Source organism: Acipenser ruthenus, chromosome 21, assembly GCF_902713425.1.
Source record: "Acipenser ruthenus chromosome 21, fAciRut3.2 maternal haplotype, whole genome shotgun sequence".
In the NCBI taxonomy this organism is placed as follows: Eukaryota; Metazoa; Chordata; class Actinopteri; order Acipenseriformes; family Acipenseridae; genus Acipenser; species Acipenser ruthenus.
This window is the reverse complement of record NC_081209.1, coordinates 13,368,105-13,386,051: the sequence shown is the minus strand read 5'-3', so window position 1 is coordinate 13,386,051 and position 17,947 is coordinate 13,368,105.

Genomic DNA, 17,947 nt, shown 5'->3' with positions numbered 1-17,947 from the left:
AAAAAAGAAATGCACACAATGTTAAAAGTGACTATTTTCCAGGAGACTGTCCACATTCATGTCAAATCCTCCAACTACATAGACCTGCTTCTTTGACATTGTTTGATATACAGACGTGCTCAAATTTGTTGGTACCCCTCCACAAAAAACGAAGAATGCACAATTTTCTCTGAAATAACTTGAAACTGATAAAAGTAATTGACATCCACCATTGTTTATTCCATATTTAATAGAAATCAGACTTTGCTTTTGATTTTTTATTCAACATAATATTGTAAATAAGAAAACAAATGAAAATGGCATGGACAAAAATGATTGAAGGCCACTTCAGAATAGTCCAATGTTTTGTTCTTATCCATTCTTGGGTGCTTTTAGCTGTGTGTTTTGGGTCTTTATCCAGTTAGAGGACCCATGACCTGCGACTGAGACAGAGCTTTCTGACACTGGGCAGTACTTTTCGCTCCAGAATGCCTTGATAGTCTTGAGATTTCATTGTGCCCTGCACAGATTCAAGGCACCCTGTGCCAGGCGCAGCAAAGCAGACCCAAAACATAACCGAGCCTCCTCCATGTTTCACTGTAGGTATGGTGTTCTTTTCTTTGAAAGCTTCATTTTTTCATCTGTGAACATAGAGCTGATGTGACTTGCCAAAAAGCTCCAGTTTTTACTCATCTGTCCAAAGGACATTCTCCCAGAAGGATTGTGGCTTGTCAATATGCATTTTAGCAAATTCCAGTCTGGCTTTTTTATGTTTTTCTTTCAAAACTGGAGTCCTCCTGGGTCTTCTTCCATGGAGCCCACTTTCGCTCAAAAAGCGACGGATGGTGCGATCAGAAACTGACGTACCTTCACCTTGGAGTTCAGCTTGTATCTCTTTGGCAGTTATCCTGGGTTCTTTTTCTACCATTTGCACTATCCTTCTGTTCACTCTGGGGTCGATTTTCCTCTTGCGGCCGCGCCCAGGGAGGTTGGCTACAGTTCCATGGACCTTAAACTTCTTAATAATATTTGCAACTGTTGTAACAGGAACATCAAGCTGCTTGGAGATGGTCTTGTAGCCTTTACCTTTACCATGCTTGTCTATTATTTTCTTTCTGATCTCCTCAGACAACTCTCTCCTTTGCTTTCTCTGGTCCATGTTCAGTGTGGTGCACACAATGGTACCAAACAGCACAGTGACTACTTTTCTCCATTTAAATAGGCTGAATGACTGATTACAAGATTGGAGACATGTGTGATGCTAATTAAAGAAACTAATTAGTTTGAAATATCGCTATAATCCAATTCTTTATTATCTTTTCTAAGGGGTACCAACAAATGTGTCCAGGCCATTTTAGAATATCTTTGTAGAATAAGCAATAATTCATCTCTTTTCACAGCTTCTTTGCTTTATTCTGTGACATACCAAAGGCATGCCAGTATACATGATAAAATAGCTTTTAATTTCATCACTTTTCAGGAGGAATGAAGCATTATTTCAATGAGCTGTAAGGGTACCAACAAATTTGAGAACATCTGTAAGAGCTTAACAAACAAAGATCGGTAACACTTTATATTAAGATGCTGCTTATTAATGTTTTATAAACGCCTTATAAAGATATCATATATATGTAATAGCTCTGTTGTAGTGTATTAATACAGCATTATAGATGGTTTATAACCATGTGATAGCCATAGACAGAATTTTATAAAGGACAGTTTTTAGCCACCTATTGTACTTTGCGATGTTTAAACATAATTCCATCTATGGCTATTGCATGGTTATAAACCATCTACACTCTATAACATAGCTATCAAGCATCTATTATATATTTATAAAACATTAATAAGCAGTACCTTAAGATCAGCTTAATGATACATCGCTTGGATTCAATCAGACCTGGACTCAATTACAATTGTAATTGTAATTGAATCACAGCACACCTGTGGAATTGTGGTTGTAATTGTAATTGTAATAATGTATAATTGGTCAATTACAGTACAATTACACATCTTTGCAAGCAGAATTATTCCCAGGTCCATGTTGTGTTGAGAGAACATTGAGAGAACTTTCTTCTTGGATTTTCAACCACTTTTAGTGACCCCTATGTTTGAAAACATGTTCTATCATCTGTTTCTGTACCTGAGATCACTGCTAGTGTGTTTCTATATTTGTACCTGAGGTCACTACTAGTGTGTTTCTGTATTTGTACCTGTGCTTACTGATAATGTGTTTCTGTATTTGTACCTGTGCTTACTGATAATGTGTTTCTGTATTTGTACCTGTGCTTACTGATAATGTGTTTCTGTATTTGTACCTGTGCTTACTGATAATGTGTTTCTGTATCTGTACCTGAGATCAATGCTAGTCTGTTTCTGTATTTGTACCTGTGATTACTGCTTGATAGAATAAACAGAGTAAACATGTTAATAAGTGTAACAATTACATTACTTTTTAGTGTAACATAAATTGTTTAGGGCTTTGTTCTGAAGCATATGTTGTGCTGTGCCTCTTTAGTGACAGCAGCACTGCACTGTATATATATATATATATATATATATATATATATATATATATATATATATATATAGAGAGAGAGAGAGAGAGAGAGAGAGAGAGAGAGAGAGAGAGAGAGAGAGAGAGAGAGGGGGGGCTGACACTGTCAAGACATCTTCATTCTAAAGTGTTAAGTGTGCTCCCTTGTTCTGAGCAGGTGTTGTGCTGTGCCTCTTTAGTGACAACAACACTGCACTGTATATATATATATAGGGAGAGAGGGGGGGCTGCCACTGTCAAGACATCTTCATTCTGAGCGTGCTTCCCTCTCCCTCGCCAAACAAAGTAAGTGTATTTGTCATTGAATATTGAGAGCATTCATGGGTTCAGTTGAATATTGAGAGCATTCATTGCCAAGGTTCAGTTGAATATTGAGCACATTCATTGTCAGGGCTCAGTTGAATATTGAGCACATTCACTGTCAGGGTTCAGTTGAATATTGAGAGCATTCATTGTCAGGGTTCAGTTGAATATTGAGCGCATTCATTGTCAGGGTTCAGTTGAATATTGAGCACATTCATTGTCAGGGTTCAGTTGAAAATTGAGCACATTCATTGTCAGGGTTCAGTTGAATATTGAGCACATTCATTGTCAGGATTCAGTTGAATATTGAGAGCATTCATTGTCAGGGTTCAGTTGAATATTGAGCACATTCATTGTCAGGGTTCAGTTGAATATTGAGCACATTCATTGTCAGGGTTCAGTTGAATATTGAGCACATTCATTGACAGGGTTCAGTTGAATATTGAGCACATTCAATGTCAGGGTTCAGTTGAATACTGAGCACATTCATTGTCAGGGTTCAGTTGAATATTGAGCACATTCATTGTAAGGGTTCAGTTGAATATTGAACACATTCATTGTCAGGGTTAAGCTTTGGGCTGTCTATAAAAATGTGTTGCTAATCTTTTTTTAGTTTTTTGCTCTTTTATATGTTCTCAAATATATAAATATATCAAGGCTATGTGTATCAAATATATATTTTTCATTGAGTTTTGTGGGGGGGAATGGCATCATGCATTTACGTCTTTCAGACTAGAAGATTTTGTATCCGTCCCCATATGAGGTCACCATGCATGAAAGGGTTAAAGGAGATGCTGTTTAATAAACCCAGATCCATTCTAGTTGTATCTGAAATAATGCGTCTATTCACAGGGTTCTTCCACGTGTACGTGATCTAGATTGAGATTGAATAACCCTGTACTGTATTCATAAACCATGACTGGAAAATTCTTGGGGAAAAGCATTGTAAATATTACAATGGTGTAATAGGCAGCATTAAACTATTGGCATTGACATGCAAGATAATTGTCTAGATACTGACTCTGTATATATATATATATATATATATATATATATATATATATATATATATATATATATATATATATATATATATATATACTGTAGACCAGTAAAGGGTTAATGGTGCTGCCTGCTTCAGCATGCACAGGTGTTGTGTTGCTCCAATTCAAAACCTCACCACAGTCTTGTACACAACTAAAGTCTTGTGCAATTTTTTAACTGTTGCAATTGCTTTCTTCATGCATGTTTGCACTTTAAAACTCACTTTAAAAGAGAGAGTGAGAGAGAGACATTAAATCCTTACTAAGCTGATCGTATTAGTGAAATTATTTTAAAATTGTTAACGCCAAAATGTTCTAGTAGTAAGGTTTTGCAAATGATGTCAGGTTTTATATTAATACACTTTTTTATTAGTTTATAAATAGGTTACAATAAATGTAGGTAACACTTATAGCAACTCTCTCCCAGCTTTGGTGCGTGATGCTCCCACCATTGCTCGCTTTAAATCAACTCTCAAGACCCACCTGTTCTCTCTTGCTTTCCATGCTCTTTATGCCAGATATCTGCTATTAGCTGCTGTGTTGCTGCTACTATTTCATGTATTATGTTACTGTCATGTATTATGCACTTTCCACTGTATTTAATGTATTATGCTTTTCTTTTTTTTTTTTTACTGTATATCATGTATTATACATTTCTCTGTATTTAAAGTATTATGGATTTTCTTGTTGTTACTGCATCTTGTAAAGCACTTTGTGATGGTGGTCCACTATGAAAGACGCTATATAAAATAAAGATTGATTGATTGATTAGTTTAGGGATCAGTTATAAGTGATTATAAACAATAGCAGAAAAAAAACAATGGCACAAGTGTATAATAACTGTATTGCAAAAACAAAGCAGTCCCATACAATTGGAGAGACAGACATATAAAGACAGACAGACTAGATCCATTATAAGTGTATGCATACTTCATTTATTTATATCTCAAATTGCATTGTACAATGTCATTTTATACTTGATTATATAAATAAATAAATGTCAATGCAATCCAAGATGGCATATACTGCTGTAGTCTTATGTAAACTTTTTATCATTACTGAGACACATTGTTTTATTCGTTATGAAATAACTTAAACCCCGTTCCATCAAATTACATATTTTGATCATCCTATGTCAACTGTGATGTCAAAAATATCTGTCCTGTTAGATCTGCCTTAACACAATGTTGTGTCACTTTCCACTTTGCACCCCCTAGTGGACATTTCTAAAGCTTCAGAAATTCCTTTTTTGCAAGAAGCGCTGTTGGTTGAAGTCGGAAGTAAAGCATCAGCGGCGGAGCAATAGCAGGTGCAGCGGGTGCAACTGCACACGGGCCCACGCACTCAGAGGGCCCCGGAGGGGTTAGAAAGTTTTTTTTATGTATTTATTTATATTTTAACAATGATAATATCCTTTGCATTTATATTTGCAGATGTTACACATTTGTATAACTATAGCTGCCGGTGTGCGGTGCCAGTAATTCTGACTGTATCCTCCCTTATTTCAACAGGTATCGCTATTGTCTTAATTATCCTAACTTTTTTTTTTTACCCCGGAGGTTGGTACAAGGCACGTCTTCATGGAAGGTTTTGGGGTACTATTCAGCACAAACATTTGCAGTTATATTCTGTGCGCACAATTCATCCTGTAGTTTAGACGAGACCTATTGGGTGCTGCTGCGGGCACCAAAATAAACTACAGCAAATCAACATGCCTGTATTTCTGATTTATTATTAATAATAATAATAATAATAATAATAATAATAATAATAATAATAATAATAATAATAATAATAATTAAAAAAAAACAAAATAAAAAAACGGTTTCCTCTGTGAGAACATTTCTGCAAATGCCTGTGCAGAATTGTGAATTCTGTGATAATTTCTGTGATAGCAGAATCGGGGAATCCTGTTAGGGTTAGTGGTTAAACCTGTTCGTTTATGATTAAAAAATAGTGTAGTGTTGGGTGTAAAGATGCACGCAAAATAAAATAAAGTAGGTGAGTAGAAAACGTTCTTATTACATACTATTCCATACATGCTAACATTCTGTCAATTCAATATAGTTAAATATTGAACACTTGATTTGGTATGTTTGATGTTTATAAATGTGTTAAATTAACGTTTGAGGAGGGCGGCCCACAATAAGGTCCTGCATGGGGCCCATCTTCCTCTTCCTCCGCTACTGCTAACCATGAGAAGAGATCCTGTTTGATAACACACATAATACAGTAGTGAAGAGGTAGGAAATATTAGGAACATGTAAATAATACAGACTATAGAGTATATCTTTAGGAAGGGAAAGATAGGGATTCATAGATGTTTCTTAAAAAATGGTGGAGTTTAAATGAACATTAAAGTCACTGCATTCAATTCAGGACAGAGAGCAGAACAAGGGGACATCATGGGTAAAATTCAGAATGTAGCGAGCACTTTTTTACAGTTATACACACTTGGGATAGCCTACCAGGTGAAATAGTTGGATGTAAAACACTGGGGGATTTTAAAACATATTTCGATGTTGTCCTATTAAATGAGATTCCCTAGGAAGGGCAATGGTGTGCTAAGAAGGGACGAGCTTTGCTGGGGTGAACGACCTCTCATTCCCAGACGTGCACATTGTTGTAGATTGTGAACTCCAGATTGAATTGACTAGACTGGCTCGGTTGTTTTTGTGCTGCTGCTTCAGTGAATGAAACACCGTGAGGCTAAGCGTGAGGCTCCATTCACCGTCAGGTTAGTCGCTTGATTTTCAGCGTCTATTGAAGCAGCCAGTCTCTCGAGAAGGACTATTTTTTTCTTCAGAGAAGGAATTTGTTTGTAACAAATATTGTGGAGCTTTCTTCTCGTCCTGCCTGTACCACTGAAGAGATACAGCATAGCTTTTGTCGGCCGTGTATTTGCACTGTATTATTGCTGTCTGTCCTTCTGTTACTGTGACATGAGATATCAATTGCAATAGTGTCTCTTTCCCTTGATTACCTGCAAAAGCGGTGATGGAAATATGTAAGGATATTCCGAATATTGAAAACACAAACAAGCAGGACCTTATTTATTGGCATAGTATCTTAATACAAGTTCGTGTTTGATTGGTAATTAGGTTCTTTCAAAAGACATTGTATGAATATCAGCGACGTTAAAAAAAAAAAAAAGCTTTTGTCATTGCTCTATTAAAATGTGTCAGTGGGGTTTAATACATTTTCCTCACTTGTACCACTTTAAAAATTATAAATATGTGTTTTTCGTTTTTATTATGTGTATACAATAATTGATTAATCGTAGAACTTAACTTTACATTTTAATTTTTGTTTGTTTGTTTTGTGTTACAGCTTAAAAAATGTTTCTGGGTAGACTATTGCTACAATTGCTTATAATATGGAACTGAATTGACAATCCATTTAAATCGGCTGATTTGTTTTTGTAGTAGTTTTCAAAGGTCTCAAATGTAATTTGTATAGGTTTTATATAAGTTTACGATTACATTGTTGATTCAAAATTAGCAAAAATGTATGAAAAACAAATCGATCCAGACTAACTGGCAAGCAATGCAAAGATAGATGTTGCATGGTCCACAGGATAAGTTATGTTCAGTAGTTTTGAGCAATGCCGCCCCATTCATTACCTTCCATGATACAGACCCCAAGGCTGCATTTGAAGGTAAGATAACCTTTTTATTGAATCAGCATAATCAGCACACATTCATTCATTTCAAGCAAAATGCTCATGGACTGTTTAGGCTAACACTGCTATTGTTTCACAGATACTTTTATGCTGAGATGAGCATGATGCATCGTACCAGATGTTCAGAGTCTTATTCTTTACTGGAAGTAGATATGCACAGTCCTCCCCAGATTCGTCCAGTTTATTATAGTTATCTGGATCTTTCCCACCATCATGCTGCCTAGTGGCCCAGTATCTGAAAACAATGAGGGGCAGGTGTCAGTCAGGATCACAGCACTAACCCGAATGCTCAGTGTTTCAGTGCAGTACATAATCAGTAATATTTCTTCAAATGATCCTGTTGCTATAATGTCAGTTTCTACAGAATATTACTGGATTGGTGTTCTTTTTTCTTTTCAGTCCTCATGAAATGATTACAGTATGAGATTACTTCTTACATTGCATTGTTATTATTATTTATTTCTTAGCAGACACCCTTATCCAGGGCTTACAATTGTTACAAGATATCACATTATACATTATTTCACATTATACAGATATCACATTATTTTTACATACAATTACCCATTTATACAGTTGGGTTTTTACTGGAGCAATCTAGGTAAAGTACCTTGCTCAAGGGTACAACAGCAGTGTCCCCCACTGGGGATTGAACCCATGACCCTCCAGTCAAGAGTCCAGAGCCCTAACCACTACTCCACACTGCTGCCCATGTTATTGAGAGGTGTGTCGTCCACCCAGCACCACTCTCTTTCTACAGCAGCATCAGTCAGTCCAATCCAGTGGGCGCTCTCTTTTCTCTTAGTATTATTATTATTATTATTATTATTATTATTATTATTATTATTATTATTATTATTATTATTATTATTTATTTCTTAGCAGACGCCCTTATCCAGGGCAACTTACAATTGTTACAAGATATCACATTATTTTTACATACAATTACCCATTTATACAGATGGGTTTTTACTGGAGCAATCTAGGTAAAGTACCTTGCTCAAGGGTACAGCAGCAGTGTCCCTTACCGGGGATTGAACCCACGACCCTCCGGTCAAGAGTCCAGAGCCCTAACCACTACTCCACACTACTGCCCAAGCCTTTTCCAATAGGAATTTCTAAACAAAAAACACATCTGTCAGTTAAGAGCCATTCTGCATTGTCGTTATGGATTCTGACCCTTGTTGGTGAGGTTAAAGGTTCTTTGGATACTCCTGCAGAGGAGCCTGATTATCTTGCATAGTGGTTAAGACGCTGGCTTGGGGTGTGCATGGTCACAGTCTCTCCTGACTCTCTTGCATAGTGGTTAAGACGCTGGCAAATGCAGAGTTCAACTCTTCCAAAAATGTGTTCACGGCATACATAAAAAACTTGAGAAGTCATATTGTTATTAACTCACTTTAAACAGAAATAACACTTTAGTATATCTATTAGAACATCATAGTTATTACTTTACTACAGCTGTAAATGGAAAACAGAATTATTTTAGGTGGAATGTTATTTCCGCATTTGTCTAATTACAATCACTTTTAAACATGAAACTAGTTTTATTTGGTATTTCAGTGTGAGCCATTGTATAATAGGAATAATGCAATCCAGTTTGTGTGCTGTGCTGGGATAACATCACTTCTCGGTGTTGGATGCCCTGTCATGCATTACACCGTGTAACAATTTTTTTTTTTGGTTCCTGGGTAGTAAGTGTTATTTCCTAATTGCTTATGCCTCAAAAGTATAGAAAATGGCTATTATTCCCCACAAACTTTGCTTTTGTGACCAGGACAGTGATATTTTGAAATGTACCTATTTTCCAGAACATTCCAGATAGATTCAGTGCTGAGTAAACTTGGAGTAACTTCTAGAACTTTCTAGAACTTTCCAGTAATATAAATAGTTGTATAAATACAGGGGCCTTAAGCCCACCAGTTCAGATTAGTTCCAGCTGCCTAAGTGGATACATATCTGCATTTTTCTGAGATGGCATCAAGGTCATAGGAGACTTCAAAATGGTGGCATTCCTGATGGGTCTCCAAGTCGGTTTTACCAAGTTTCCCTGCTATCTTTGCCGTTGGGACAGCAGGGACACCAAGGCGCACTACCACAGACGGGACTGGCCACAGCAGACCGAGTTCTCTGTGGGGAGGAACAACGTCAAGTGGGAGCCACTAGTGGACCCCCAGAAGGTGCTGATGCCACCACTGCACATCAAATTGGGCCTTATGAAACAATTTGTCAGAGCTCTAGATAAGGAGTCGGCAGCCTTCAAGTACCTTCAAGACTTCTTCCCTAAGCTGTCTGAGGCAAAGGTCAAAGCCGGTGTCTTCGTCGGACCACAGATAAAGAAGATCCTGGAGTGCAATGAATTCCCCAAGAAGCTCACTAGTAAGGAGAAAGCGGCTTGGAACAGCTTTGTCGCAGTGGTTCGGGGCTTGCTGGGCAATCACAAGGCCGAAAACTATGTGGAGCTGGTTGAGACTCTGGTGAAGAACTACGGCACAATGGGCTGTAGGATGTCCCTCAAAGTCCATATCCTTGATGCTCATCTTGATAAATTCAAGGAGAACATGGGAGCGTACTCGGAGGAGCAAGGCGAGCGCTTCCACCAGGATATACTGGACTTTGAACGCCGCTACCAAGGACAGTATAACGAGAACATGATGGGAGACTACATTTGGGGGCTGATTCGTGAAAGTGATTTACAGTATAATCTTAAATCTCGAAAAACTACTCACTTCTAAATCTTTTGTAGACATTTTTGTATTACTTTAGTATAAATACATGTTAATTTGGATTCATATGTTGTTTTTTTCTGACTTTATGTGAACGAAAAGACACAATTTTGCCTGTTTTCTCATTGGAAATAGATACATTTCAAAATATCACTGTCCTGGTCACAAAAGCAAAGTTTGTGGGGAACAATAGCCATTTTCTATACTTTTGAGGCATAAGCAATTAGGAAATAACACTTACTACCCAGGAACAAAAATTGTGTTACATTGTGTTATTCCTTTAATGTATTACACCTGCTTTGTTTGATTCCTACAACTTGTCATTCAAACCAGACACTATTTGCTATTGCTGTTGTGGTTGCTGTATTGCCATTGACAGCAAACACTCTTCTTGTTTTTTTTTACCTATATTGTCTATATAAAATTTAAATAGATCGATTGAACATATACGACAGAGAGGAAGCAGACTTAGGCGCTGTTGACACTACTGGGCCGCCGCATATTTAGGTCTGCAACCCCATTCACATTTGTGGTTTAAGGTGCCTTTGCGCATTTCCATATGTGACTGAAAAGCAGTCCTAAAATGTGGTGAATTGCTGTTTTTTTATGGAACGATAGCCTGCACTCAGATTGGACTGGGATGTACAGTAATCCTTGATTTGTAGCAGGTGTTTCTTATTAATATATTTTTTTTTTCAATACAGCACAGTACGAAGAGTTGTGGGTTCAATCCCAGGTGGGGGACACTGCTGCTGTACCCTTGAGCAAGGTACTTTACCTAGATTGCTCCAGTAAAAACCCATCTGTATAAATGGGTAATTGTATGTAAAAATAATGTGATATCTTGTAACAATTGTAAGTTGCCCTGGATAAGGGCGTCTGCAAAGAAATAAATAATAATAATAAATAACCATATTTCTAGGAGTGGTATATGAGGCTGTGGCAGTGTGCCCTGCCCATGTGTTGATTTTGTTATGTGTTGCATGTGGTGTGTTAATGTTGGTGTATAGGTATTGGTGCACAGGATATAAATGGGTCTGTGTAGCACGAGTGATTTAAAATATATAGTTGTATTTAGGCACAGGGAAGCATAATCATTTCATGTGTAAATAAAGTATGTGAGCACAGGATTGCACAAATTAGTTCACGTGCTGGGATTCAAGTGAATAATTAATTGATAATTGAATCCTGGCACAACAGTATATATAGATGCACGTTTTACTGTCTCGGGGTTGTGTGTTCGTGAGTGGAGAACGGGTGTGGAGAGGAGAATAAAAAGTAAGAAATAATTGCTACACCGTGCTGGAAGCACCAGCACTGTACTTGTTTGTTTGTTTCTCCACTGTCTGTTTTGTTTGTCTATTTATTTTGGCCTCAAGTGCCGTGCACTGTTTTGTTCAAGCTTTTATTTTCTGTGTGTTATTAAACGCACTGAACGCCGCAGCATCTCAGTTTCACCTGCCAGTACTGTCTGTGTGTTCCTTTCTGGCCTAACGTCACCCCTACAGCCAGCCTGTTCACAGAGGCACATCAAACAACCCACCAAACTCCCCTGGCATATGGCACACTGATTATTGCTTCCAGCGTGTAAGATCTGACGTCATAGGCCTGTGACGAGGGGGATACCACCCGGGTGGGTATGAGGAGCAAGCTTAAAGACCTTCCGCCAGAATTAAAGGGGAAAAAGAATATTATCTGCACGTCATTCAGGCCTCTCCGAAGCAGTCAACACACCATTGCTACACCTTCAAATTGAAGAGATTTTCCATTTGGTGTCAGGGCATGGAGCTAGACCCCCTGTCCTGCCCAGTGGTGAGCATCCTGGATTACCTCTGGTCCCTCCCAGTCGGGCCTACGGTTAACGACCCTCAAAGTGCACTTGGCAGCCATCTCTTTATACCAGGCGTGGGCTGCAAATATAGTTCTATTTTTGTAAAGTTGATTAGGTTCTGCAGCTGTTGTGTATGTGTTGAAGTGTACATGTATATCTACTGCTACAGCACCGGTGGACCATGATGATGGATGTCTCTTGTGTCATCTGGAAAGAGTTGCATCTTCTATGTCTTACCTAATGACCGCAGTCTACAGTTGCTTGTGTTGTCTGGTTCCTTTGGCTGCTTGTGTGGGGGTGGGAATGGCGAGCTCGGGTTAAAAAACCTAACACCACATTTCCTTGCTTTTTGAAGTGATGAGTTCAACACTAATTGCTGCATTAATGTAGTTTTTTGTAATGAATTTCCTTGCTTTTCATTTTATTTTCATTATAAACTACACCACTTCTGTGGAGGTGTTCCATATATGACTGCCGTGGGGAAGGAAGAGAGACCGCCTATCAGCTGCCATGCCAGCCAGCAAGCCTGCCCACTGACCAGCCCAACCACCTGCCAGCCAGCATATCAGCTACCATGCCAGGCAGCAAGCCTGTCAGCATACCAGCCTAGCAGCTACCATGCCAGCTGGCCACTCAGCTCTGTCACTTGTGCACCCGCAGTCAAGACTGCCAGCTACCGTGCCAGACCCCAGCCTTTGTACCCGCACCAAACTGGTCCAACATCAGATTGACACAAGGAACGCCAGGCCCAGCTAAGAGACAGCCCGCCGTCTGCCTCTGGCCAAGCAAGACGAAACTGAGGCTCTCATCAGAGAGATGACCGCCAATTGAGTAATTGAGTGTAATTGAGTGCTCAGAGAGCCTGTGGGCTGCCCTGATCGTCTTGAGTGAGAAGAAGAATGGCAGCTTACGTCTCTTTGTAGACGAGACGAGATTGCTGGCTCCTGGTGATTTAGCTCGCTGGACCTGTGGAGTGGGTACTGGCAGGTTGAACTCTCCTCTGATGCAAGGCCTCTGGCAGTTCCAGGTGATGCCATTCGGGCTCTGCAACGCCCCCGCAATGTTTGAGTGGTTGATGGAGAGGGTGCTGCAAGGAGTGCCGCGTTCTGACTGCCGGGTTTATCTGGATGATATGCTGGTGCATGCCACTGAGTTCAGCAAGGGCCTGGACTGGATCCGGGGCGCCGGGTTGAAGCTACACCCTGGGAAGTGCCACCTGAAGAGGAAAGAGGTATGTTTCCTGGGCCACGTGGTGGGGGTCAATGGGGTGGCCATTGACCATACCAAAGTGGACGCCATACGGAATTAGCCCATTCCAACCTCCTTCTTGAAGGGGTTCGCGGACATTCCTCGGCCACTTCACCAGACCACTGAGAAGGGCTGTCGGTTCCACTAGAGCAGTGCGATGCATTGGCCAATGCCCCCAACACCGACCTGCCATTCATCCTGGACATCAACGCCAGCGATGTGGGAATTGGGGCTGTCCTGTCCCAGAAAGCTCAGGAGGGGAAAAGTTGGTCAGCTACTACAGCCAGGCCCTCAGCAAGACAGAGCACAATTATTGTGTCACCCACTGGGAGTTACTAGCTGCTGTCATGGCCGTTCGCCACTTCACCATCCGGACAGACCACGCGTCACTGCTGTGGCTACTGCAGTTCAAGGAGCCGGAGGGGCAGACCGCCTGGAGGATTGAGGCCCTGCAAGGGTACCAGTTTCAAATCACTCACAGGGCTGGGAGGCAGCACGGAAATGTGGACGCTCTATCCCACTGCCCCTGCAAAGAGGAACAGTGTCGGCACTGCACCTAACTTGAAGAAAAAGAGCCCGCCAAGGCGACCGCAGCACTAGTCAACATCGTCACTATGGCCCAAGGGCCACTCCGAGAGGTACTGGCCAACAAACTTTGGCAGCTGATCCAGAACTTGGCCCCGTTATGGCCAGACTGATCGAGGACCGGCTGCCGACATGCGAAGAGGTGGCACCCCTTTCCAAGGAGGTAAAGGGCCTTGTAGGACAGTGGGACATCGCCACCGCTTGCTGGAAGGTACGTTTGGCCGGTTCGGGATCCCTAAACAGCTGCATAGCGACCAAGGCCAAATCTTTGAGTCGCAGGTGTTCAAGGAGCTGTGCAAGAGGCTGGGCATCTATAGGACCCACACCACCCACTCCACCCACAGAGTGACGGTATGGTTGAGCGATTCAACCGGACGCTTGCTGTCCAGCTAGTGCTGTGGACCAGCCGGATAGCCATTGGGAGGGGCCATGTAAAGTGTTGGCCCGGTTCTCCGATGTGGTGTACCAGATCCAGATGCGACACAGGGGGGCGATGTGTTGGCGCCCTATCGACCAGGGGTAACCGCGGTTCCGGAGCAGGGAGAGAACAGGTCAGGGGAGTCCCAAGAAGTAGGTTCGCCGGGACGTTATGGGAAACCGTGGTGAGCTGAGCAGAATCAGACACAGAGCCCTGCCACGTCGGTAGGGTCCTGCCATGGGAAGACCCCACATCAAAAGGAGCCGAGTGAGACGGGAGGGCAGGACGGTCCAGGCAGTTTAGACAGTCTGCTCTCTGGGCAGCCACCATTCGCAGCAGATCCAGTGAGGGAGCCCCGAAGGGGTAAGAGGGCGCACCAACCCTCTCGAAGGTTCCTGGAGTAAGAGGCGTGACTGTGACCGGGATGGTTCACTGTTTAGAGGGGGCAGTATAACGACCTTGGGGAAGTTGGCGGCCAAGTTGGTTCAATAAACCAATTTAGCCTAACTACATTGTTTCTTTTGTAATACATTATTGAAAATAATATTACATACCTGATATACCTCTCAGTGATGAAATTATAGTAATACAAACATATCATCCATGATTACATGCAGTTGTTGTTCATATCATAAAACAAAAGTCACATTGAAATAAGTGTGAGGGATACAAGGTACATTATTTCATGGCATTGACATTACTACATGTAAAGTGTAAAATAGTCACGTATTACACCCTCCCTGACCTGTTTAGCGGGAGCAGCAGCTGATTCATTTTCTAGCGGAACATGAAGTGCCGCATCATGTTCCCTCTGAGCTTGTATTGTATCCTCTGGAGTATCAATATAACATCCATTACGTATAGCAATATTGTGCAATACACACACTGTAGTACTCCATTTTATCTGCAAAAGAGGACATCTTTTTTATTCATATATTTGTTTATTATTAATTTACGAATAATATTGTTTCGTTTCTTACGGTTTGTCGTCTTTGATTTCCTCTTTGTGCCTGTGACAGGGAACCGGGTCGCTGGTTCCTGCGCAAGTGTGTGTCTGTGGAAAATCAGCTGCGACACGCGGTTGGAGACGCGTTGCTAAGCAACCAGTTGAGTGGCAGGCTCATCGCTCTTCTTTGCACTCTTTCTAGAGCAGCAATATCCTTTTTGTAACGAGGTGACCAGAACTGAACACAATATTCTAGGTGAGGTCTTACTAATGCATTGTAGAGTTTTAACATTACTTCCCTTGACTTAAATTCAACACTTCTCACAATATATCCAAGCATCTTGTTAGCCTTTTTTATAGCTTCCCCACATTGTCTAGATGAAGACATTTCTGAGTCAACATAAACTCCTAGGTCTTTTTCATATTTCCCTTCTTCAATTTCACTATCTCCCATATGATATTTATAATGCACATTTTTATTGCCCGCATGCAATACTTTACACTTTTCTCTATTAAATTTCATTTGCCATGTGTCTGCCCAATTTTGATTGCTGTCTAGATCATTTTGAATGACCTTTGCTGCTTCAACAGTGTTTGCCACTCCTCCTATTTTTGTGTCGTCTGCAAATTTAACGAGTTTGCTTACTATACCAGAATCTAAATCATTAATGTAGATTAGTAATAGCAGAGGACCTAATACTGATCCCTGTGGTACACCACTGGTTACCTCACTCCATTTTGAGGTTTCTCCTCTAATCAGTACTTTCTGTTTTCTACCTGCTAACCGCTCCCTAATCCATGTGCATGCATTTCCTTGAGTCCCTACTGCGTTCAGTTTCTGAATTAATCTTTTATGTGGGACTTTGTCAGAAGCTTTCTGGAAATCTAAATAAACCATGTCGTATGCTTTGCAGTTATGCATTTTCAATGTTGCATCCTCAAAAAAGTCAAGTAGGTTAGTTAAACATGATCTCCCTTTCCTAAAACCATGCTGGCTGTCTCCCAGGATATTGTTACCATATAGGTAATTTTCCATTTTGGATCTTATTATAGTTTCCATAAGTTTACATATAATAGAAGTCAGGCTTATTGGTCTGTAGTTACCTGGTTCGGTTTTGTCTCCCTTTTTGTGGATTGGTATTACGTTTGCTATTTTCCAGTCTGTTGGTACAACCCCTGTGTCAAGAGACTGTTGCATGATCTTGGTTAGCGGTTTGTAAATAACTTCTTTCATTTCTTTGAGTACTATTGGGAGGATCTCATCCGGCCTAGGGGATTTGTTTATTTTAAGAGCTCCTAGTCCCTTTAACACTTCTGCCTCTGTTATGCTAAAGTTATTTAAAATTGGATAGGAAGAGGTCGACATGTGGGGCATGTTGTCCGTTTCCTCCTTTGTAAAAACTTGTGAAAAGTAATCATTTAATATATTTGCTATTTTTATTCTTCATCTATGATTTTGCCATTTGTGTCTCTTAGACATTTAACCTCCTCTTTGAATGTTCTCTTGCTGTTATAATATTGGAAAAACATTTTGGACACTGAGCTTCTTGTTGCATACAGTGTTCTAGTGATCAGAGCCGTGTTTCAGACTGAACTGCTGTCATGAACACACTTCAGAACCGTGTGCCCCAGTGTGCTAGTGATCAGAGACGTGTTTCAGACTGAATCGTGTGCACCAGTGCATTTATTTAGAAAAAAAGAAAGCTAAAGCTACCAATCATTGATTAAACAAATCAAGCAAAAATAAAAACAGTCCGTATTAAGAGCACATGCCCTGTATTGTAGCTCTGTTTTCATTTCGATGCTGTAAAAGCCATTTACAAGTTGTTTAATGAAATCAGTTTAATTGTATGCACATGGGGGCTGATGTAAAGTGATTTGCAGCTGCAAAACACCCATATTGCGCCAAAATCAGTATTTTGCACATGCAAACCGTGTTTAGTTGCTTCAAAGTGGGATTTTAGTGGCCACTAAAAATGCAGCGTATGTAAAGAATGGTTTTCACCTGCTGTTCTGCACCTGTTATCAGATTAGCACTTTGCCATCATTTATCCATTTAAATGATTGTGACAGAATACTTGAGTGGTGACGTCCCCAGACCAGGAAGTTGACAGACACAAGTACTGTGCGTGAAAGTGCTGGGCGTGTCTTTATTAACTTAAATAAACAAAAACACTTTTACAAAACCAACATGCTCACAGAGCAAAATAAAAGTTTTTCCAAAAACAGTCCCGAACACACAATCCCCTCACAAGTATTGTATTTATAAAATCTGGATCTCTCTCTCTCTCTCACTCTCACTCTCTCTCTCTCTCTCTCTCTCTCTCTCTCTCTCTCTCTCTCTCTCTCTCTCTCTCTCTCTCTCTCTCTCACCCACCACCAACACAGACAAAGACAAGCTTATATACACTTAGACCTGACAATAATTACAAACAGTCAAACAATAAGTCAATTGCATAATCCCCTCAAATGCACCCAGGTGTTTCCCATTAAGCTCTAGAGGCTTCGGCCATGACATGTCTCCCATGGACTACAAATTACACCTAGTGCGGCACAAACGTAATAGTGAGAGGTAAGGATTCTGCCTTGCACTTAAGAACATAAGAACATAAGAACGTTTACAAACGGG